At 48.3% G+C, this 23,191-nt stretch overlaps 1 protein-coding gene and 1 non-coding gene across 6 annotated transcripts in view; both read right to left on the reverse strand.

Moving 5' to 3' along the window:
- The window catches only part of LOC144597448 (coiled-coil domain-containing protein 85C-like), a 187,517-nt gene that overhangs the window by 98,712 nt on the left and 65,614 nt on the right, over positions 1-23,191 (reverse strand). The gene's annotated exons all lie outside the window — the stretch shown is intronic.
- On the reverse strand, positions 8,286-8,392 carry LOC144597740 (U6 spliceosomal RNA). Its single transcript, XR_013547786.1, has one exon. It is a non-coding gene; the product is annotated as a U6 spliceosomal RNA (small nuclear RNA).

Genomic DNA, 23,191 nt, shown 5'->3' on the forward strand with positions numbered 1-23,191 from the left:
GATCAAGCATACATTCTTTCCCACACGCGAGGGACAATTTAAGAAGAAGCCAATTAACCTACAAACCTGTGTAGGATGGAACTGCAGATGCTGGTTTATACCGAAGTAGGGTTGCCCAACTTCCCTCACTCCCAAATAAGGGACAAGGGGTGACATCACCACCTCGCGCCCCACGTGACCTCACCAGCCAGCAGCCACGTGCTCCTGCTCCACCATCAGGTTGCTACGCAACCTCCGATAGACGGCGCCCGGGCCTACACTGTCCGGGACTACAGTGTCCGGGCCTACAGTGTCCTGCCCTACAGTGTCCGGGCCTACAGTGTCAGGGCCTAATACGGGACAAGGCCGGTCCCCTATGGGACAAACCAATTTAGCCCAAATTACGGGATGTCTCGGCTAATACAGGGCAGTTGGCAACCCTATACCGAAGATAGGCACAAAAAGCTGGAGTAACTCAGCGGGACAGGTAGCAAGCATCTCTGGAGAGAAGGAACGGGTGACTTTCTGGGTCTGCAGAAGGGTCTCGACCCGAAACGTCACCTATTCCTTCTCTCCAGAGATGCTGCTGTCCCGCTGAGTTACTACAGATTTTTGTGTCTTAACCTACAAACCTATCTTCCCCCCTCTCCCCCACCATCACATCCCTTCCTTGTTAGTTTTGGTATCTGATGGGATGTCGATGGAAACGGTGGATAATTTAGTCAGGAAACGGGATTGCTCCAAAGAGCTGACATTGACTCGATGGGCTGAAATGGCCTCCTACTTTGTAAGGAATTCTTTTAAAACATTTCCCTCACAGTGTGTTTTAATTCGTTACTAGACCAAGTGGACCCGTTGGGCCCAAACCTCTCCTGCATTGGTGCAGCCCCATCTCCTCCCCACTCCCCCCCCCTCCCCTCTCCCCCCTCCCTCCCCCACTCCATCCCCCTCATCCTCCCTCCCCTCCTCCCTCCCTCCCTGGGAGATAGATTTAAACTTTAAAATGTGAATAACTTTAAAAATATAACCGAATTCAATGAAACGTCTTCCATTAGCACCAAAGGGACGACGGTGAGTGAGGTGGGCCTAAAATTGTTGTGCTATCGTGCACCCTTTTGGCTGTAGTTCAGGAACAAACAAACAAACAAATGAGAGTTTTAGTGTATAGTCATCTCCTGTATTTTCCAGATGCTTTCATGTGAATATCTGTAACAGCCCCCCCCCACCTTCCCTTCACTGTATAAAGCCTCATGAAAGGGCTGGTTTATTCAAACAGCAGCTTCAAACCTCCTTCAATTCTTCCCAGCGGACTCTTTCATTTGGCAGCTACTATTCCCTTCACTCGGATTACGTGCTGACACTTGATCCAGGACTGCTACACTATTTCTCTCGTCGATCTGTCAGACTGCACCGGCGGAGTTTGCACAAGGGCATTTACAGAAGCTGTTGTTAACGCTCTGCCTGTTTTTTGAGCCGAGGTGGTTTCAAAAAGGCTTATCGTTGCATCTCATGCAGCGCTCGATGCTCTTGATAATCACTGTCCGGTATTCTTTGCCTGTCTCTGTATCTCCCCTCAATTGTCAACTAAACTAATATATTCACAGTCAGTACAGGGCGACACGGTGGCGCAGCAGTAGAGTTGCTGCCTTGCGGTGCTAGAGATCAAGGTTTGATCCTGGCTAAGAGGGCTGTCTGTATGGAGTTTGTACGTTCTCCCAATGAGTTTTCTCCGGGGCCTCTGATTTTCATCCCACACTCCAAAGAAGTACAGATTTGCAGGTTAATTGGCTTGGTGCAATTGTAAATGGTCCCCAGTGTGTGTGGGATAGTGTTAGTGTTAGTGTTTGTATGTGCGGGTATATACATGTGTGTCTGTGTGTATGTGAGTGTGTGTGTGTATCAGTGTGCACGTATGTGTCTGTGCATGTGTGCATGTGTGCGTGCGCATATGTGTGTGTGTATGTGTCGTGTGTGCGTGTGGGTGTGTGCGAGTGCACAACTGAGTGTAATCGTACTGACCCCAGCCTGCACAGGCCCACATTCTACCCCAGCCTTTAAAGCAGCCTCTGTTTACGTGGGCAGTCTCATTAGTGTGGTGATGAGGGGTGGCTGATGCTGTCACATTCAAAAGCACTCCGTCAATATTCAAATCTGTGGGCAGCCTGCCGCTGTCACAACCAGTTAGCGGTTACTGATATCATGCGCGAGGAACACCGCACAGGGTTCCACAGCTCAGAGCATGGGAACAACCAGCTGAGTGCTTCAGAAAGGAAGATGGCTGACAACAGCCTGCTGAGGACCAGGGGTCACAACATCAGAATGCATTTACAATCACACGATTGGGGAAAGGAGGGGTTGCAAACGTTTCCACCGAGAAGCGCAGAGTCACAGACATGTTTTTCTCTCCGGAGGCTGCTGTTTGGGACGCAATGGACAGAGAGTGACGGCAGGTGTCGAGTTGAGTTTAGTTTGTTGTCCTGTGTACCGAGGTACAGTGAAAGCCAGTCAGCGGAAAGACAATGCATGATTACAATCGACTCGTCCACAGTGTACGGATAGCCGGCATTTATCCACCATTTATTTCACTCATGGTGGAACAAGCTGATAAGGCTTTCTGGCCTCCTGCTGTCCCTACTGATGTTAGCCCCTCATTGGACCCCCTACCGATACCAACTTGCTTTGATGAATTAGGGGCGCAACGGTAGAGCACCAGAGACCTGGGGTGAGATCCTGACTGAGGGTGCTGCCCGTACGGAGTATGCACGATCCCACTGTGACTGCATGGTTTTCTCCGGGTGCTCCGGTTTCCTCCCACACTGAATGGATAGCAAATTGGCTCCATGGAAGGAAGCAAAGGGTGATGGTGGAGGGTTGCTTCTCGGACTGGAGGCCTGTGACTAGTGGTGTGCCTCAGGGTTAGGTGTTGGGCCCCTTTACTGTTTGTCATCTACATCAATAATTTGGATGAGAACATGCAGGGCAAGATTAGCAAGTTTGCTGATGATACCAAAGTGGGTGGTTTTGCAGATAGTGAAGACGGTTGTGACAGATTGCAGCAGGATGTGGATCGATTGGCCAGGTGGGCTGTGGAATGGTTGATGGAATTTAATACAGAGAAGTGTGAGGTGTTGCATTTTGGGACATCTAACAAGGGCTGGACCTACACAGTAAATGGTAGTCTGGGGAGTGATGTAGAGCAGACGGATCTAGGAGTACAGGTCCATGGTTCCTTGAAGGTCGAGTCGCAGGTAGATAAGGTGGTCAAAAAGGCTTTTGGCACTTTGGCCTTCATCAGTCAGAGTACAGAGTATAGAAGTTGGGAGGTCATGTTGCAGTTGTATAAGACGTTGGTGGGACCGCATTTAGAATATTGTGTTCAGTTCTGGGCACCTTATTATGGGAAAGATATTGTCAAGCTTGAAAGGGTTCAGAAAAGATTTACTAGGTTGTTGCCAGGACTAGAGGGTGTGAGCTGTAGGGAGAGGTTGAGTAGGCTGGGTCTCTATTCCAGGGAACACGGGAGGATGAGGGGTGATCTTATAGAGGTGTACAAAATCATGAGAGGAATAGATTGGGTAGATGCACAAGAGTCTCTTGCCCAGAGTAGGGGAATCCAGGACCAGAGGACATAGGTACACGGTGAAGGAGAAAAGATTTAATAGGAATCCGAGGGGTAACCTTTTCACACAAAGGGTGTGGGTGTATGGAACAAGCTGCCAGAGGAGGTAGTTGAGGCAGGGACTATGCCATCGTTTAAGAAACAGTTAGACAGGTTCATGGATAGGACAAGTTTGGAGGGATATGGACCAAGCGCAGGCAGGTGGGACAGGTGTAGCTGGGACATTGTTGGCCAGTGTGGGCAAGTTGGGCCAAAGGGCCTGTTTCCACACTGTATCACTCTATGATTCTATGACTCCAAAGATGTTCAGGTTTGCAGGTGAACAGGCTTCAGTAAGTTGTGAAATTGTCCTGAGTGTATGTAGGATCACCTGTACAGGGTGATCGTTGGTGTATCTCCCTCGCTCAGTCATATCTGCCAGGTATATCTCCCTGGCCCAGATTGATCTGCCAGGTATATCTCCCTGGCCCAGTTGAACTGCCAGGTATATCTTCCTGCTCTGCTATGGTTTAAGTTTCCATTTGAACTAATATCAACTAATAACATGCGCGTCTGATTTCACCGGATGGGGAGTTTAATTTCAAGTTATTAGATCAATCTGGAATAATGTGTGTTGGCAATGGAATAATGTGTTGGCAATGGTAACCAAGCAACTAATGGCTTGTTTAAAAAAGCTAGCTGATTCACAAATATTCCATAGAGAAGGAAACCTACTCTCTGGCCCTTCTGCAACCCAAAGCTAACTGCTGCGGTCGACACCAGAGAATTCAGATTTTAGACTTGAGAGATACAGTACGGACACTGGCCCTTCGGCCCACCGACAGAGTCCTCACCGACCAACAATCACCCTGTACACACTAACCTACATACACTCAGGACAATTTCAATGATTTAACACAGCCGTTAACCCAAGGCTCTGTACTTTGGTTTATTGGCAGCACAGCGTTCACTTTGCTTCTGACACATTCCTCGGCCTCGGGACTTGAAATAAACCGCAGAGTCCCCGCAATGGTGCCATTTTCTAGACCCTTCCGCGACATTCCCTCCTTCCACGTGAATCACGTTCCCCAAAACTTTCACATCTTTAGTCAGAGGCTGGTGAATCTGTGGAATTCTTTGCCACAGAAGGCTGTGGAGGCCAAGGCCTGTGGAGAGAAGTTTACGAATAAGGGGTAGGCCATTTAGAACGGAGATGAGGAAAAACTTTTTCAGTCAGAGAGTTGTGAATCTGTGGAATTCTCTGCCTCAGAAGGCAGTGGAGGCCAATTCTCTGAATGCATTCAAGAGAGAGCTAGATAGAGCTCTTAAGGATAGAGGAGTCAGGCGGTATGGGGAGAAGGCAGGAACGGGGTACTGATTGAGAATGATCAGCCATGATCACATTGAATGGCGGTGCTGGCTCGAGGGGCCGAATGGCCTACTCCTGCACCTATTGTCTATTGTCTATTGATGTGATTAAGGCATCATGGTCAGCACAGACATTGTGGGCCGAAAGGCCTGCTCCGATGCTGTACTGTTCTATCTTCTATGTTTAAGACATTTTTTTAGACATTAGAGATACAGCATGGATAAAAGACCGAAGAGTCCGTGCCACCCAGCGATCACCCCGTACACTAGCACTATCCCACACACTGGGGACAATTTCCAGTTTTCAGGCGTCAATTAACCTACAAACCCGCACGTGTTTGGAGCGTGAGAAGAAACCGGAGCGGCACGGTAGCGCAGCGGTAGAGTTGCTGCTTTACAGCGAATGCAGCGCCGGAGACTCAGGTTCGATCCTGACTACGGGTGCTGCACTGTAAGGAGTTTGTACGTTCTCCCCGTGACCTGCGTGGGTTTTCTCTGAGATCTTCGGTTTCCTCCCACACTCCAAAGACGTACAGGTATGTAGGTTAATTGGCTGGGTAAATGTAAAAATTGTCCCTAGTGGGTGTAGGATAGTGTTAATGTACGGGGATCACTGGGCGGCACGGACTTGGAGGGCCGAAAAGGCCTGTTTCCGGCTGTATGTGTATGATATGATGATATGATATGACCCGGAGAAAACCCACACGTTCACAGGGTGAATGTACAAACTCCGTACAGACAGCAGCCGTAGTCAGGAGCGAACCTAGGTTTTTTATTGCGTTGTAAGGCAGCAACTCTACCGCTGCACCACCGTGTCGCTCTATACTGGAGGAACTCAGCGGGTCGGTAGCCTCTGGGGAGAGAATGATTAGCGGCGATACAGGCCAGGACCCTTCCTCTGACTAGAAGGGTGAGGACTGGTTAGGTTCGGTGTTGAAGTATCTGAGGAACTCCCAAAGTGATCCCTATCGCAAGCACACAATATATTATTTGAAGTGGTGACCCTCGGACTATCCTTGATCGGACTTTGCTGGCTTTACCTTGCACTAAACGTCACTCACTTTATCATGTATCTGTACACTGTAAATAGCTCGATTGTAATCATGTGTTGCCTTGCTGTTAGCGGGCAAAAAAAGCTTTTCACTGTACCTCGGTACACGGAACAATAGACTAAACTGGACTGAGTCACTCCAGCATTTTGTGTGTATCTTTGGTGTAAAACAGCATCTGGCATTTCCTTGAGTAACTCAGCGGGACAGGCAACATCAGTCCGAAGAAGGGACTCGACACGAAACATCACCCATTCCTTCTCTCCAGAGATGCTGCTGCCTTTCCCAGCTTTTTTGTGTCTCTCTTCGGTTTAAACCAGCATCTGCAGTCCCTTCCTCCACATCTGCAGTTCCTTCCTGCACATCTGCAGTTCCTTCCTCCACATCTGCAGTTCCTTCCTGCACATCTGCAGTTCCTGCCTCCACATCTGCAGTTCCTTCCTGCACATCTGCAGTTCCGTCCTCCACATCTGCAGTCCCTTCCTCCACATCTGCAGTTCCTTCCTCCACATCTGCAGTTCCTTCCTGCACATCTGCAGTACCTTCCTCCACATCTGCAGTCCCTTCCTACACATCTGCAGTTCCTTCCTATATATTATTTTAAATTGCGTCCATCGCCACATGAACTGGTTCTTTCTCCTCCTTCTCTTCCCAGGGACAATCTTCCATTGTCTCGTTTCAAAAGCCCCGTGAGAACCTTCCATTTACTATAGGAGTGTTGTTTGATTGCGCTGACTAGTTCAAAGGTTTAAGAGGCACTGGTCTCAGCGGCAGTCTGTCAATCTCAGCCCTGTAGTGTGGGCTGCAGCACACAATGGTGAAGTGCAGGAGCCCAACGTACACAAATAGCTCACTGCAAACAACAAGCCGTTAGTTTTTTCTTTATCAGGAGCGGGCTGGATGAGATTCAATGCAGTCTGATGTGTAGGATGGAACTGCAGGTGCTGGGTTAAACCGAAGAATGACACAAAAGTGCTGGAGTAACTCAGCGGGACAGGCAGCATCTCTGGAGAGAAGAAATGGGTGACGTTTCGGGTCGAGTCCCTTCTTCAGACTAGTCAGGGAAAAGGGAAACGAGAGATATAGACAATGATGTGGAGAGAGATAAGGAACAATGAATGAAAGAAATGCAATTCAATGCAGTCTGGCTTTCCCCTTCCTGCCCCAGATCTAATGGTTTGATCAGGAGAACCTGTTCACATTGAGAGCCACCTTGATCGAGATGGTGTTGATAAGTTTGTGTGAAAAAGAACAATGGACACTGCCACGAATGCCATTCATTCCAGGGCTTGTCCTTTATCAGGCACATTGAAAATCCATTATGTAAATCTACCCTTTCTCCACACCCGACACACACAGCGTTGCATCAGTAATCAGTAAACAGCTCTCCGAAAGTGGCCGTCCCTGGAATCTTTCGCCAATCGATTGAGTGACGATCATTTGATCGACAGGGGGTCCCGTCCTGAAACGTCATAAGGTCATAAGTGATAGGAGCAGAATTAGCCCATTCAAGTCTTCTCCGCCATTTAATCGTGGCTGATCTATCTCTCCCTCCCAACCCCATTCTCCCGCCTTCTCCCCACAACCCCAGACACCCGTACTAATCAAGAATCTATCTATCCCTGCCTTAAAAATATCCATTGAAACGTCACCCATCCATGCTCTTCAGAGATGCTGCCTGACACACTAAGTTATTCCAGCACCTTGTGTTTTTTTTTTAATGAAAACCAGCATAAGACATGGAACGTACACCAGTCGGGCAAAAAACATTTTTGCATCACGAAGATTTGTATCCAAATATGATTGATAGTGAAGGGTCTCGACTCGAAACGTCACCCATTCTTTCTTTCCAGAGATGCTGCCTGTCTCGCTGAGTTATTCCAGCCTTTTGTGTCTATCTATGGTGGGCCAAAAATAGAAAGGTATGTTGCGAGCTTTAGTTTAGTTTCGTTTAGAGATACAGTGTAGAAACAGGCCCTTCGGCCCACCGAATCCCTTCGGCCAGCGATCCCTGTACACTAGCACTATCCTACACACCAGGGACAATGTACAATTCTTACTGAAACCAATTAACCTACAAACCTGTACGTCTTTGGAATGTGGGAGGAAACCACATGTGGTCCTGGAGAAAACCCATGCGATCACGGGGCGAACGTACAAACTCCGTACAGACAGCACCGGAGGTCAGGATCGGTGATGCAGCGGTAGAGTTGCTGCCTTACAGCGAAGGCAGCGCCGGAAACCCGGGTTCAATCCCGACTACGAGTGCTGTCTTTTAAAAAATTTATTTTAAAAATATGGAACGCTTCACGAATTTGCGTGTCTTCCTTGCGCAGGGGCCATGCTAATCTTCTCTGTATCATTCCAATTTTAGTATATGTGCTGCCGAAGCGAGCACACGAGTGCTGTCTGTATGGAGTTTGTACGTTCTCCCCGTGACCTGCGTGGGTTTTCTCCGAGATCTTCGGTTTCCTCCCACACTCCAAAGACGTACAGGTTTGTAGGCTACTTGGCTTGGTATAAATGTAAAAATTGTCCCTAGTGTGTGTAGGATAGTGTTCGTGTGCAGGGATCGCTGGTCGGTGCGGTCCCAGTGGGCCGAAGGGCCTGTTTCCGCGCTGTATCTCTAAACTAAAGGATCGAACCTGGGTCTCTGGCGCCGTAAGACAGCAACTCTACCGTCGCGCCACCGTGCCACCTCGAGCTGAGGCAGAGAAAGGAAATGGGATAAAATCCCAAATGATAAATATACCAAATGATGAGGGGAGTTGTATGTTGAACAGAAATGTTCGTATGGAGAAGACCCGTTCATTTACAACTGAATGGCACCACTCCCTCATGCTCAATGCAAAGCAGTTAACTCTATTGTCATTTATTTCTTTCATCCAGTAAATAGCCCCAAAGCACAGCCTTTTTGTTTGAGATTCATCTCCTTTGCTTGACAGATAAGACATTGATCTTGCTATGTGGATTACAATTTCACCAGCTCCTCGGCACCAAGTGTTTGGTGGCACTTATTTCAATAGTAAAATCAGTCTGAAGAAGGGTCTCGACCCGAAACGCCACCCATTCCTTCTCTCCGGAGATGCTGCCTGTCCCGCTGAGTTCCTCCAGCATTTTGTGCCTCTCTTCGATTTAAAACAGCATCTGCAGTTCCTTCCGGGCCAAGCTTACTTCAATTTCCATTATCCACAATGGGAGCGACCCACTCGATCGTTAAGGAGGAGAACGGGAGGTGCCATTTTGAATACAATTAAATCATAGGATAGGTTTAGAAAGCATGTAGGAACAAAGAACTGCAGATGCGGGTTTATACCAAAGATGGACACAAAGTGCTGCCGTAATTCAACAGGTCAGGCAGCATCTCTGGAGAAAAAGGATGGGTTTTGTGTCTATGGCGACCCACTGCACCCAGAGACGTTGCCTGACTTGCTGAGTTACGCCAGCAGTTTGTGTCTATCTTAGATTTAGGAGGATGTGGGCCAAACGTGGGCACGTGGGACTAGTGTAGATGGGGCATGTTGGTCAGCATGGGCAAGTTGGGCCGAGCGGCAGGTTTCAACGTTGTATGACTCTGATTCTATGTATGGGCTAATAGGCACAATAAAATATGTTGCTCTGTGAAATTAGCTGCTGACTATTTATTCTCCAAGCCCCTTGGCTGTGGCTAATTGGCCATCTATGCGGGTAGATGCACAGAGTCTCTTGCCCAGAGTAGGGGAATCGAGAACCAGAGGACACAGGTTTAAGGTGAAGGGGAAAAGATTTGAAAGGATTTTGAGAGGTAACATCTTCACACAAAAGGGTGGCGGGGTGTTTGGAACGTGCTGCCGGGAGGGGTAGTTGAGGCGCAACGTTTAAACAACAATTAGACAGGTACATGGAGAGGACAGGTTTTGGAGGAATAGTTGTGAATCTGTGGAATTCTCTGCCTAAGAAGGCAGTGGAGGCCAGTTCTCTGAATGCATTCAAGAGAGAGCTAGATAGAGCTCTTAAGGATAGCGGAGTCAGGGGGTATGGGGAGAAGGCAGGAATGGGGTACTGATTGAGAATGATCAGCCATGATCACATTGAATGGCGGTGCTGGCTCGAAGGGCCGAATGGCCTCCTCCTGCACCTATTGTCACAGTGGTGCAGTTAATAGAACCGCTGCCCCATAGCACCAGCAAACCAGCTTCAACCCTGACCTTGGATGCTGGAGCTATGTGGAGGAAGGTACTGCAGATGTTGGTTTAAAGCGAAGATAGACACAAAAAAGCTGTCTCGACCCAAAAAGTCACTTATAAATGTTACCAACAAACCAACAAACTTGTACGTCTTTGTAGTCTGGGAGGAAACCGGAAGCACCCGGGGAAAACCCAGGCAGGTCACGGGGAGAACGTACAAACTCCGTGCAGACAACACCCGTGGTCAAGATTGAATCCGGGTCTCTGGTGCTGTGAGGCAGCAACTCTACCTCTGCACCACCCTGGAGTCATGCAGTGTGGAAACAAACCTTTCAGCCTCAGAAACTGTGCCGACGATCGATTCGCCCAGTTACACTCAACCCATTTTGTTTTCCCCACAATCCCCATCAACGTCCCCCAGATCCACTCATTCCTTTAATAAATTAGAACAATTTACAGTGACCGCTTAACCTTCGGACCTGCATGTGTTTGGGTTGTGGGCGGAAACCGGAGCACCCAGAGAAAACCCACGCAGTCACAGGGAGAACGCTCAAACCACACAGTCAGGGTTGAGCACAGGTCTCTGTTTAGTTTATTGTCACGTGTACCCAAGGTACAGCTTTTGTTGCGCGCTAACCAATCAGCGGAAAAGACAGCACATGATTACAATCGAGCCATTTATTTATTTCATATTTCAGATACAGCACGGAAACAGGCCTTTTCGGCCCACCAAGTCCGCACCGCCTAGTGATCCCCGCACTAACACTATCCTACACACACTAGGGACAATTTTTTACATTTACCCAGTCAATTAACCTACATACCTGTACGTCTTTGGAGTGTGGGATGAAACCGAAGATCTCGGAGAAAACCCACGCAGGTCACGGGGAGAACGTACAAACTCCTTACAGTACAGCACCCGTAGTCAGGATCGAACCTGAGTCTCCGGCGCTGCATTCGCTGTAAAGCAGCAACTCTACCGCTGCGCTACCGTGCCGCCCTACAGTGTGTAAATGCATGCATGCTAAGGGAATAACGTTTAGTGCAAGGCAAAGCCAGCAAAGGCCGATCAAGGATAGTCCGAGGGTTGCCAGTGAAGTGGACAGTAGTTCAGGACTGCTCTCTGGCTGTGGTAAGATGATAGGCGCTGTGAAGCAGCAGCTTTAATAGCTGCACCACCGTGCGACCAAAAAACAGTGAACTGAATTAGTGAAAGGCTTGGATAGAGTGGAAGTGGAGAGGATGTTTCCACTAGTGGGAGAGTCTAGGACAAGAGGTCATAGCCTCAGAATTAAAGGACGTTCCTTTAGGAAGGAGATGAGGTGAAATTTCTTTCGTCAGTGGGTGGTGAATCTGAGGAATTCTTTGCCATAGAAGGCTGTGGAAGCCCGTCAGTGGGTATTTTTAAGGCAGAAATGGATAGATTCTTGATTAGTCCGAGGATATGGGGAGATGGCAAGAGAATGGGGTTAGGAGGGAGACATTGGATGGCAGACTTGATGGGCCGAATGGACTAATTCTACTATTCCTTATGATCAAAAAGATGCTGGACACAAGTTGTGTGCTTAACGTTAATTACAGAGGCTTACAGTGGCGTGATCACTGAGATGGATTGTCTGGGGAATTACCCAGCCTTCATCAAGCTGACTTGTTTTGTCACAATAATTAGATGCAGCCTTCTGACAAAGGTAGATGTAAAAGAAAATAGATTCTTCATCTCCGTAACGCCGCAGGTATTCCAAAAACTCTGAAGCTGACTTGCTCTCAGGAAAGGACACATAGAAACATAGAAAATAGATGCAGGAGTAGGCCATTCGGCCCTTCGAGCCTGCACCGCCATTCAATATGATCATGGCTGATCATCTAACAGGTATCCCGTACCTGCCTTCTCTCCATACCCCCTGATCCCTTTAGCCACAACGGCCACATCTAACTCCCTCTTAAATATAGCCAATGAACGGGCCTCAACAGAGTGCTGGAGTAACTCAGAGGGTCAGGCAGCATCTCTGGAGAAGATGGCGATGTTTGAAGTCGGCACTTCGAGACACAAAGGGTTTTTGTTACCTCCAGTTCCCTCCCCTCTACTTGCAGTCTGAAGAAAGGCCCGGACCCAAAAGGCTCGAAGGGCCGAATGGCCTACTCCTGCACCTATTGTCTATTGTCTATTGTCTATCACCCATCCTTTTTCTCCAGAGATACTGCCTGAGAGTCTACCCTACACAGGTAGTCTACCCCGGAGTAACTCAGTGGGTCAGGCAGCATCTCTGGAGAAATGTGTAGGAAGGAACTGCAGACGCTGGTTTAAACTGAAGATCAGACACAAAAAGCCGAAGTAACTCAGCGGGTCAGACTGCATCGCTGGAGAAAAGGAATAGGTGACGTTTCGGGTCGAGACCCTTCTTCAGACTTGGAGTAAACTCAGCGGGTCAGGCAGCATCGCTGGCGAAAAGGAATAGGTGACGTTTCGGGACGAGAACCTTTTTCAGCCTATTCCTTTTCTCCAGAGATGCTGCCTGACCCGCTGAGTTACTCCAGCGGTTCGTGTCTATCTACGATGTTTAGTTCAGTCTTCGGTGTAAACCAGCATCGAGACATTTAAATTAAACATCTCCAGGCGCAGACAGCGAAACCTCCCTCTAATTTTGTCATGTTATCTACTCGATTTTAAATGCAGTGTGGTTGCGATTTAAAAAGCATCTGAACGTAGAAAAACAGCTTGCTGAAGATATGCTAATTCTTGCACTGTCAGGTTTTCCCTGTCTGTGTTCACGCTGAGGATTCCAGCGCCTGTGGTGGGCGCTTTCAGAGTTTAATCCTCCAAAACAACCTATGATTAGAGAGCAGTTGGCTGCAAACAGGCTGATGTGCTGAGCACAGTGCTTGGAATCATAATAAATAGCGGTCTACGCTTCCACGTTGCTGTGGTTTGGATCAGTCTCGAGGGACTGGGAGGAGAGAGAAAATGCACAAACACCATACAAATACCTTCATTAGCAAAAGGTGCCAATCTTTCAAGGCTTAGTGGTTAAAAAGAAAATTTGCTTTCGCAATTTGTACTGTGGAGCACATGGAAACAGAGAACATTAGGTGCAGGATTAGGCCGCTCGGCCCTTCGAGCCTGCCACCGCTATTCCTTCTCTCCTGAGATGCTGCCTGACCTGCTGAGTTACTCCAGCATTTTGCATATAGCTGATCTTTCCAGAAGCAGTACCCCGTTCCTGCTTTCTCCCCGCATCCCTTGTTTCCGTATGTGAAGAGATGCAAAGCTACTTATCAGCCCGACTTCAAATCCTACTTCAATAACAGAACAATATGGACGACCTGTGAAGGAAAAGAACCGCGCGGATGCTGGTTTAAACCAAAGATAAGACATGAAAAGCTGCACTGACTCAGCGGGTCAGACGGCATCTCTGGAGAAAAGGAATAGGTGACCATTCGACCCGAAACAGACAGTGTCGGAAAAAAAACTGCAGATGCTGGTTTAAATCGAAGGGAAATACTTCAGGTAGTCCCTGCTTCCTCTCTCTATCCCCTCCCCCTTGCCAGTTCTCCCACTAGTCTTCCTGTCTCCGACTACATCCTATCTTTGTCCCGCCCCCTCCCCTGACATCAGTCTGAAGAAGGGTCTTGACCCGAAACGTCACCTAGCATGGACTACCTCTTGCACTGCACTATCGAGGACCTTATTTTCCTATTTGCACTCAAGCCTTGTCTTTTGCAGTCTGTAGACTGTGAATGGCTCGATTGTAATCATGTATTGTCTTTCTGCTGACTGGTTGGCGCGCAACAAAAGCTGTTCACTGCACCTCAGTACATGTGACAATAAACTAAACTGAGGCTGAGTCTTCTTTTCACTGTCTCGCGGAATTTATGTGTAATTTATGTATAACTGATGGTTTGTGTGTTGTCTGGGTTTATATGCCTGTAATGCTGCTGCAAGCAAGGGTTTTATGGTCCAGGAGGGAGACCAGCAATAGAGGCCACAGCCCCAGAATAAAAGGGCGCACCTTCGGAAAGGAGATGAGGAGGTTCTTTAGTCACAGGGTGGTGAATCTGTGGAATTCATTGCCATAGGTGGCTGCGGAGGCCAAGTCAATGGATATTTTTGAGGCAGAGATTGACAAATTAGTACGGGTGTCAGGGGTTTATAGGGAAAAGGCAGGGGTATAGATTTGAGAGGAAAAGATAGAGGAACAGTAGGATGAGGGGTGATCTTATTGAGGTGTATAAAATCATGAGAGGCATAGATCGGGAAGATGCACAGAGTCTCCTGCCCAGAGTAGGGGAATCGAGGACCAGAGGACATAGGTTTCAGGTGAGGGGGGAAAAGATTTAATAGGAATCTGAGGGGTAACATTTTCACACAGAGGGTGGTGGGTGTATGGAACAAGTTGCCAGAGGAGGTAGTTGTGGCAGGGACTAGATCAACGTTTAAAAAACAGTTAGACAGGTACATGGATAGGACAGGTTTGGAGGGATATGGGCCAAATGCCGGAAGGTAGGACTAGTGAAGCTGGGGCATGTTGGCCGGTGTGGGCAAGTTGGGCCGAAGGGCCTGTTTCCACACTGTATCACTCTATGACTCTATAGATAAGCCATGATTGAATGGCGGAGTAGACTTCATCAGACTGAAGAAGGGTCTCGACCCGAAACGTCACCCATTCCTTCTTCTCCAGAGATGCTGCCTGCCCCGTGAGTTACTCCAGCATTTTGTGTCTACCGGCGGAGTAGACTTGATGGGCCGAATGGTCTAATTCTGCTTCTCGAACTTATGAATTGTACCTGTACCTCACCATACCCATTCACATTACAATAAACTGCACTTGATGTGACCATCCCAGGCAGCCCATGTCCACTTTGAATGATTTTGGGTCAGAGGTTGCAAGGAGGTGTTGCAAGGTGTTGCATTTGCAAGGTGTTGCATTTCTTCAAGGAAACTTCGAGCAAATCCTTGAATAATCGTCTCAAACTTGAATAACCTCTTAATGGCATAAACTTCAAGTAACTCTTGCTTTGCCCCTCTCTCCGTCCCTCCCCCGCCCTAGTTCTCCGACTAGTTTCGCTGTCCTTCTGATTAATTTTACTGATTGTATGGCTCCTTGTCACCTTCCCCTCATTCTACAATTCTTTGATCATCAGTCGTTTTCACACCTTACCCTTCCATATCTCTAGACTCCCTCTCCCCTGATCCTCAGTCAGAAGAAGGGTCTGCACCCGTAACGTCACCCATTCCTTCTCTCCAGAGATGCTGCTTATCCCGTAGAGTTACTCCAGCACTTTGTGTCTATCTTCGGTGTATAACCAGCATCTGCAGTTCCTGCCGACGCAATGATCTTCACTGCTCTGGTGGTCACCTCCTCCTGTGATAGAGCTCACAATAGGAGACTTGTGCAGAGTACACAGGCGACGGAGAGTAAGTCAGGCCTCATTGTTGGCGATATTGGCTTGGGGGGTGACGCGCGAGTTTGATTTGCTTATGAGCCCAGAGGAAGCACAGCTCAGTCATCTCTCCTGGTTTACTGAGGTAACTGAGTATTGTTAGAGACATAGAAACATAGGAAATAGGTACAGGAGTAGGCCATTCGGCCCTTTGAGCCGGCACCGCCATTCAATGTGATCATGGCTGATCATCTAAAATCAGTACCCCGTTCCTGCTTTTTCCACATATCCCCTGATTCCGTTAGCCCGAAGAGCTATATCCATCTCGAATACATCCAGTGAATTGGCCTCCACTGCATTCTATGGCAGAGAATTCCACAGATTCACAACTCTCTGGGTGAAAAAGTTTTTCCTCATCTCAGTCCTAAATGACCGACCCCTTATTCTTAAACTGTGACCCTCTGGTTCTGGACTTCCCCCAACATGGGGAATATTTTTCCTGTCACCAGAGCCCAAATCTATTTTCACTTGAGATTTCATTAATAGTCGGTAAATTAAAATACGTGAAAATCATCAATTATCTGGAAAAAAATGTACATTTAGATTTATGGAGGATATATTGCCATCCTGTTAATTGCACCAATTTATGTTTGCTGGCATCAGCCTGACATAAAATCCATTCCAGACCACTCTGTTTCAATTGGAGAGGCAACCTTTCGAGACAGTGTTTGCAAACAAGACCATAAACTGACAAAACCCAGGCCTTGTGAAGTGATAGAAGCTCTGAATCTGTGCTGCTAAGCCCCAATAGCAACCCCTGCCTTGGAAGCAATAAAAAGCAGTATGCTTGGAATCCTCCACATGAGATAGTTAGGGGGGCGAGAAAAGTTTGTTAAATGTTCTCAGAGAGGGAAGCACTGAAACTCGGTGCAGCCAACGCCAAGGCTCTGTGGGGTAGGACCAGGAGCTTGGGGGCAATAGACAATAGGTGCAGGAGGAGGACATTCGGCCCTTCGAGCCAGCACCGCCATTCAATGTGATCATGGCTGATCATTCTCAATCAGTACCCGTTCCTGCCTTCTCCCCATACCCCTTGACTCCGCTATCCTTAAGAGCTCTATCTAGCTCTCTCTTGAATGCATTCAGAGAATTGGCCTCCACTGCCTTCTGAGGCAGAGAATTCCACAGATTCACAACTCTCTGACTGAAAATGTTTTTCCTCATCTCAGTTCTAAATGGCCTACCACTTATTCTGTGGCCCCTTGTTCTGGACTCCCCCGACATTGGGAACATGTTTCCTGCCTCTAACGTGTCCAACCCCTTAATAATCTTATACGTTTTGATAAGATCTCCTCTCATCCTTCTAAATTCCAGTGTATACAAGCCTAGTCGCTCCAGCGGGGCCTTCCGCTGCCGGACATTGGGGGGCAGGGTGTTGGCGGAGACGCCCCTCAAATACGGGTGTCCGGGGGTTATGGGGAGAAGACAGGAGAATGGGGTTAGGAGGGAGAGATAGATCAGCTGTGATTGAATGGCGGAGTAGACTTGATGGGCCAAAAGGCCTAATTCTACTCCTATTCCTCATGACCTTATAAGGGAAGGGATAACAACCCAGGGGAGCATCTCTGGAGAGAAGGAATGGGTGACGTTTCGGGTCTCGACCCTTCTTGAGACTGAAGGAGGGTCTCGACCCTAAACGTCACCCATTCCTTCTCTCCACAGACGCTGCCTGACCCGCTGAGTTACTCCAGCATTTTGTGTCTACCTTAAAGTTTATTTTGAGGTTTTTTTTTAAATCACACATTCTCCTGTGACTGCATAAGGTCATGTGATAAGGAATAGGAATAGAATTAGGCCATTCAGCCCATCAAGTCTACTCCGCCATTGGCTGATCTATCGCTCCCTCCTAACCCCATGGGTCACCTTTTGGTGCTCCAGCTTTCTCGCACAGCAGGCAGAAGGTGCGGTTTGCTCGGTTGATCGGCCACTATAATTTGCTCCTGATGAGTCTGAGAAGCTGAGGGAATCGAAGGGAATATGGGGAGTATGGGGTGGGATTAGTGTAGCATTAGTATAGATGGGCGGCACGGTGGCGCAGCGGTAGAGTTTCTGCATTACAGCGCTTGCAACACCAGAGACACGGGTTCGATCCCGACTACGGGTGCTGTCTATACGGAGTATGTATGTTCTCCCTGTGGGTTTTCTCCGAGATCTTCAGTTTCCTCCCACACTCCAAAGACGTACAAGTTTGTAGGTTAATTATACTTGGTATAAGTGTAAATTATTCCTAGTATGTGTAGGATAGTGTTAATGTGAGGGGATTGCTGGTCGGCGCAGACTCGGTGGGCCGAAGGGCCTGTTTCCACGCTGTATCTCCAAACTAAACTAAGCTAAACTGAATAGGTACTTGATGATTGGCACGGATTTGATGAGGGAAAGGCTTGCTCCTGCCTGAAGAAGGGTCTCGACCCAAAACGTCACCCATTCCTTCTCTCCAGAGATGCTGCCTGTCCTGCTGAGTTACTCCAGGATTTTGTGTCCATCTAACGTCCTGGAAAATGTTACCTGAAGCAAAATTTTGCAAGTGTCGTTATGCATGTGCTGAATGCAGTCTATTCCTACGGGTGGAGATTGCTGCTCTAATAATGATGGCAAAAAAAAAAGTAGATTTATAAATCAAAGATATATACTTCCGAGAGTTAATGATGTTATTGCGGAAGTTCATAAATTAACTGTCCCTGAATTACTCAATTATTGAACATCATTTCTAAATATAGTCTGCTGCTGCCAAATAAAAATCTGTCCGGGCTCAGTGAAATTTTTTGGGGGGTGATTAGCAAGGCTCCAATTATTCTTTGAGCATTTAACTCTCTTAGTTGAATCCAATGAAAATGAGGCGACCACTGCTTAATGGGTCTAAAAAGGCAGAAATATGTGGCGCGCTTAAGACACACGTTGGAGGGAATTGTTGAAGGTGGATTATTCTGCCACAGTGGTGCAGCTGGTAGAGCTGCTGCTGCTGCTGGGCGGCACGGTGGCGCAGCGGTACTGCCTTACAGCGAATGCAGCGCCGGAGACTCAGGTTCGATCCTGACTACGGGCGCCGTCTGTACGGAGTTTGTACGTTCTCCCCGTGACCTGCGTGGGTTTTCTCCGAGATCTTCGGTTTCCTCCCACAGCTCCAAAGACGTACAGGTATGTAGGTTAATTGGCTGGGCAAATGTAAAAAATGTCCCTAGTGGGTGTAGGATAGTGTTAATGTGCGGGGATCGCTGGGCGGCGCGGACCCGGGTGGGCCGAAGGGCCTGTTTCTGCGCTGTATCTCTAAATCTAAAAATAAAAAATTAAAAAATCTTATCTCCAGAGACCATGGTTCAACCTGACACAGGTTGTAGGGGTGGAGTTTGCACGTTGGGCTTGTGATCGCATGAGTTTCCTCCGCAAGGCGTAGTTTCTTCCCACATAACAAAGACGCACATGCTGGTAGGTTCATTGGCCACTGCACTCTATATAAAGGCGAGAGATAGAATCTTCACCAATCTTGGAGAATCACCAAGGATTAGTGAAGGATTGCGTGTCAATGGGTCAATGCAGATTCCGTTCATCAAAGGGCCTGCTTTCACGCAGAAACAAGGAACTGCTGATGCTGGTTTATTTTTTTTAAAAGGACACCAAGTGCTGGAGTAACTCAGCGGGTCAGGCAGCAGCCCTGGAGAACATGGAGAGGTGACGTTTCGGGTCGGGACCCTGCTTCAAATATCCCGACCCAAAACATCACTCGTCCATGTTCTCCAGAGGTGCTGCCTGGCCCCCTGAGTTGCTCCAGAGCTTTTGAGTCTTTTCTTTTTATTTAACCTGCATTTGCCCTTCCTTGTACCCACAAAATAAAACTCGATCACTGATCACCTGCAGATTCCGTTGGCCAGAGAGCCTGTTTTCACGTAGAAACAAGGAGCTGCAGATGCTGGTTTACAGAAAAGGACTCAAAGTGTTGGAGTAACTCAGCGGGTTAGGCATGCACAACTGGAGAACACGGATAGGGGAGTTTTCGGGTCGGGACAATTCCTCAGATGTCTTGACCCAAAACATCACCCGCCCATGTTCTCCAGAGATGCTGCCTGACCCACTGAGTTACTCCAGAACTTTGTGTCTTTTCTCTTTTATTGTAAACCAGCATCTGCGGTTCCTTGTGTAGGAAGGCTCCTGCAGATGCCTGTTCACGCCGAGGATAGACACAAAATGCTGGATGGCCGCAGTCCGCAGGCATTGCCACTTTCATTTCACTGCACATCGTGTATGTGTATGTGACAAACAAACTTGACTTGACTTGGAGTAACTCAGCGGGACGGACAACATCTCTGGAGAGAAGGAATGGGTGACGTTTCAGTCTGGAGAAGTGTCTTGACCCGAAACGTCACCCATTCCTTCTCTCCAGAGATGTCGTCTGTCCCGCTGAGTTACTCCAGCATTTTGTGTCCGTGTGCTGCAGTACCTTGTATCTACAAAATAAAACACAATCTCTGATCCCATTCTCACAATCAAGGTAATTAGAGGAATCACTTTCACCGGCATTAATAGGTAAAAGTTCTTGGTGAATGTTAAACAAAAACTTGCAACCAGTGTAAAATGGCCCCAGAAAGTGATTATTTGTTTCTCGTTCCTCTCCCACGGACAAGCAGACACTCGTTGATGTGACCATCTAGTGCAATGACCACATCGACCTGTCAGGTTGTCAATTTTACCCAGCCAGCCCTTAAATCAACACAACTCACTTGTCGAGAGGAGGCAAAAGAGTGAAGGAGAATGTCTATCCACTCATCTCAACACACCCACGGGAGAAATACTGCACCAGTCATTACAAGTTGGAAAGGGTGCAGGGGAGTTTTACGGGGATGTTGCCGAGGCTCGAGGGTGTGAGCTATAGGGAGAGGTTGGGCAGGCTGGGACTCGATTCCTTGGAGCGCAGGAAGATGAGGGGTGATCTTACTGAGGTGTACAAAATCGCGAGGGGAATAGATTGGGTAGTCGCGCGGAGTCTCTTGCCCAAAGTAGGGGAATCGAGAACCAGAGAACAGGTTTAGGGTGAGGGGGGGAAAGATTTAATAGGAACCTGAGGGCTAAATTTTTCAGACAAAGGATGGTGGGTGTATGGAACGAGCTGCCGGACGGAGGAGGTCGTTGAGGCAAATACTATTGCAATGTTTAAGAAACATTTAGACAGGTACACGGATAGGACAGGTTTAGAGGGATATGGGTCAAATGCAGGCAGGTGGGACTAGTGTAGATGGGGCATGTTGGTTGGTGTGGGCAGGTTGGGCCAAAGGGCTTGTTTCCACACTGTATGGCTCTAAGACTCTAAGATCAGGTTTGCAGGTGGCCCTGGAGGGGAAAGAGTTTGGAATGAGCTTTCTTGTCATCAACATTGACCTGTACATGTGAAAAGATGTTGAAGGCAGCACCCCACTGAGCGGTTACTTAATTGCCGGTTGTGCAGAACTGCATTGCTGACCAGAAATCAAAGCACGGGAGGGAATTTGCAGTTCATTTATGAGTATTTTCTTAACTGAGCACGGAGACTCATAAAACTAATGGCCTGTTGTACACGGCCGTTTCCTCCTGGCCATTGCAGATCCCAGAGGCACGGGTTTGAATTATGCACTCACATAAGTGCATTACCTCTGACAAGCGCACTCAACCAAAGTCTCAGCACCTTCTCCCTGCAGGCATCACGCCTGATTCAGAACACACCCTGTGGAGAGCAGAGGAGAGAGCAGGGCAATGGGACCATTAATCGAGTCCCACAACAGGGTTCCCCCCTCAGTGCTCAGAACAAAGGGAGCATCCTCTGAGGGGGGAGAAAAGTGCAAACAGGGACCCCGATCATAAGGAACTTCACTAGAAAATCGAGAAGAAACATTTTCACCAAAGGAAAGGTTTAAATGCACGATTCACTTCCAGAGAACGTTCAGCATTGAAACCATTTAAAGACTCCATTGTTAGCATTGGCCGAACGGTGGCGCGGCGCTGGAGTTGCTGCCCTGCCGCGCCAGAGACCCAGGTTCGATCCTGACGACCGGGTGCTGTCTGTACGGAGTTTGTAAGTTCTCCCCGTGACCTGCGTGGGTTTTCTCCGAGGTTTTCCAAAGACCTCTCCAAAGACGTACAGGTTTGTAGGTTAATTGGCTTGGTATAAATGTATAAATGTAAAATTGTTCCTCGTGTGTGTAGGGTAGTGTTAATGTGCAGGGATAGCTGGGGGGGGGGGAGGGGAGGGTCGGTGCTGACTCAGTGGGCTGAATGGCCTGTTTCCGCGCTGTACCTCTAAGCTCCCCACACAAAATTCCCGACACAGAGGTCTTGGAACGGGCCGGAATCCCCAGCGTCCACACCCTCCTACAGAAAGCCCAAGCCAGATGGACAGGCCATGTCGTCAGAATGCCCGAGAGTCGACTGCCAAAACAGCTTCTGTATGGAGAACTGTGTCAGGGCAAGCACTCAGTAGGAGGACAGAAGAAACGGTTTAAGGACTGCCTCAAAGTGTCCCTCAAAGACTTGGACATCAACCTCAGCACTTGGGAGTCTCTTGCTCTGGACCGTCCAACCTGGCGTAGCGAGCTCACCACAGGAGCCCGTACAACAGAGAACAGATGCACTGCAGAGGCCCAGAGGAAACGCACCGCGCGCAAGGCCCGGGCTACCTCCACTTCCACTGCAACACCCATCCACTTGTGCCCTACGTGTGGGCGTGCCTTCCGGGCCCGGATTGGCCTCACCAGTCACTTCCGGACCCACTGTCACCAATCCTCCAACTGAAAGTGAAGTCATGGCCATCTTCGAACCCGAAGGACGAACAACAACAACTCTAAGCTAAAAAATAAACAAAACTATTCTGACCTGTTTGGTGTGGGGTCACAGAAGAGAAACCCCGGCTCATAGATTAAGCACTGGCAATGATCACACAGCAGCACCCCAGCGAGTGTTCATGAGTCCAGGAGACTAATGGAGTCCAAAGGTAGGTCTCCACCAGAGACGCCACATATCTACGTTCGCTCTCCAGAGATGCTGCCTGACCCACTGAGTTACTCCAGCACTTTTGTGTGTGATCAGGCAGCTGCAATTCTTTGTTTCTGCAGATTCATGGAGTGAATTGGCCGGTCAGTCTCATTTTCAGCAACAAAAGGTATACCCAGATCCATTAAAGCACCCAGGTCTGAAGAAGGGTCTCGACTTGAAACGTCACCCATTCCTTCTACGCTGAGATGTTGCCTGTCCCGCTGAGTTACTCCAACACTTTGTGTCTATCGTCCGTGTAAACCAGCATCTGCGGTTCCTTCTTACCCATTGAGGTACATGCCAAACCATTGTAGCCCTGAAACATTAACCGTCATTTTCTCTCTCCACGGTAAAAGTTTCTCTCACTAAGTGAGTGAAGTTAAACACTTAGTTAATAAAAATGGAATGGAAACGTCTCATTAAGCACGGTGCAGAATACTGGACTCAAGAATACTGGACTCATCATAGTGGTGGGTCTGCTCCACTATCAGAGTGAGGCCCAACGCAAATTGGAGGAACAGCACCTCATATTTATATAGAAACATAAAAACATAGAAAATAGGTGCAGGAGGAAGCCATTCGGCCCTTCGAGCCAGCAC

This window comes from Rhinoraja longicauda, chromosome 10 (assembly GCF_053455715.1).
Source record: "Rhinoraja longicauda isolate Sanriku21f chromosome 10, sRhiLon1.1, whole genome shotgun sequence".
NCBI classification, from domain to species: domain Eukaryota; kingdom Metazoa; phylum Chordata; class Chondrichthyes; order Rajiformes; family Arhynchobatidae; genus Rhinoraja; species Rhinoraja longicauda.